Source organism: Carlito syrichta, unplaced genomic scaffold, assembly GCF_000164805.1.
Source record: "Carlito syrichta isolate Samal-C Ts95f unplaced genomic scaffold, Tarsius_syrichta-2.0.1 Scaffold308730, whole genome shotgun sequence".
NCBI classification, from domain to species: Eukaryota; Metazoa; Chordata; class Mammalia; order Primates; family Tarsiidae; genus Carlito; species Carlito syrichta.
In genome coordinates, this window is record NW_007252826.1 from 4497 (window position 1) to 6542 (window position 2046).

Consider the following 2046-nt stretch of genomic DNA (forward strand, 5'->3'; position numbering starts at 1 on the left):
ATCAATCTTAATTCTTTCAATGAACCTGTTTTTTCTTTTTTTGATATATTTTATGATATTTTTGTCTTCTATGTTCCATATTTGGGCTCCTATTTTGGTGATTTGCCTTCTTTTGCTAAAGTTGAGTTTTGTGGTCTTCTCTTTCCAGCTCCCTTTGGTGATTTGTTAGGCTCTCAACTCCTCTTCTTTCCATTTTCTTGATGTGTGCTCGTATAGATATAATCTCCCCTTTTACAACTGCCTTCATGGCATTCCAGAGGTTTTGGTAAGATGCTTCTTTCCTTTGTTTCTAGGAATCTTTTAATTTCTGATTTGGTTTCCATGTTGACCCATGCTATTTAGTGCCCATGTCTTTGTGGGTTTTAAGGCTCCACTGTTTTGTAAGCAAAGTGTAAAAAGGCTCCAAGGAACAGGATCAAGAATGAGGGGCTCAGACATTTACAACAACAGGCATTTTCTCTTCCTCTTCTTCATGGGAGGTGGGCAGAGAACTGCTCTGATAGTTTTATCAGACACTTTCTAGCCTGGTTCAGTGACTCAGCTTGTAATCTTGCATCTTTGGGAGGCTGAGGTGAGTGAATTGCCTGAGCCTGTGGGTTCGACACCCGCTTGGGCAGTGAAATCTCATCTCTACAATAAATAAAAAAATTAGCCAGGTGTGGTAGTGTGCGCCTGTAATTCCAACTACTCGGAAGACTGAGGCAGAAGGATCACCAGAGCCCAGCTGGTCGAGGCTGCAGTGGCCGGAAGCGGCCACTGCATTCCAGTCTGGGCTACAGAGTGAGACTCGAACTAAAAAAAAAAAACAAAAACAAAACACCTTCTTGAGGTCTTTCCTTATGAGAGCAGAGCACTCCAGGTATTTTACAGCACTTAGCCATGGCTAAACCCTGTGAATAGGTGATAAGGGTCAACTTCTTCTTTAGTTTCTCAATAGTGTCTTTATCATGCCTAAGATCAAGATTAGTTTCCAAAAGGATGATGGGAGTGTTGGGACAATTGTGCTGCACTTCAGGATACCACTTTGCATGGACATTTTAAAATGATGCAAGACTCACAAGGGAAAAACAAATTAAGAATACATCAGTTTGTGGATAAGATAAAGGGTATAATCTGTCATAATCTTCTTGTCCAGTTGTATTCCATAAGCCCAGATTCACTGGTTCTCCATCCACCATGACATTGGCAGAATAATTGTCCAAGACAGTAGTGATACATTCTCCAGGAAATGCATTGGTTGTGGAACTGATCAGTACACAAGTTTTACCTACAGTTCTGCCTCCAACCACCACACACTTGGTAGCCTGCCTCTGGGCTGCTCGCTGGGCTGTGGTGGTGGCTAGGGGCTGGGACAGGAAGTGGTGGGCTTGGGGCATGGTGAGTGGGTGTGCGGCTGCAGGTGGCCAGACACAGGGTGCCAAGGAGACTGTCCACACCACCTCACCCTCTGGACTGCAAGCCGAAGCCCAGCAGTAGCCACCACCCAAAGTTGAGGAAAACTCAAACCTGTTTTTCAAAGCAGGGATCTTAAAAATCATTTTCTCCAAATATTTTTATTCTGATGGAGGGCCCTTCAATTTACATTGGGCCATGCTTTAAACTAATGGGAAGAGTATACTTTCTCTTAGTCAAGGAGCTAAACAGCATCGGTATTATTATTAAAGCCAATGCTTTCACTTTTTATGCTAATCTGGTTATTCAGATGCCCTGCAATCACCCTAAGTCATTTATTCAACTTAAAATTTATATAATTACAGGTACTGTGTATCTATATCCACCAATAGAAAAAATAAGAAAAAAGTTCAGAGTACTTTTTTTTTTCATTTCAGGAATTTTTTTCTTTCTTTAAAAGAAACCTAATTATGGACAATTTCAAATATACATGAAGTTGAGGAAATACTGTGATTAGTCTCCAAGTACTAATCATCCATTTTCAACAATGATCAACTGATGGCTACTGTCTTCCAATATACCCCATCCCATCTCCCCATGCCATGCCAATGAATAACTTTGAAGACTATCTGTGATATCGCATTACTTTATCTA

The 2046-nt window shown here is 41.1% G+C and overlaps 1 pseudogene; it reads right to left on the minus strand.

Annotated features, from left to right (window-relative positions):
• Positions 1 to 820: 820 nt before the first annotated feature.
• On the minus strand, positions 821 to 1538 carry LOC103268100 (annotated as a pseudogene).
• Between the last annotated feature and the right edge of the window lie 508 nt (positions 1539 to 2046).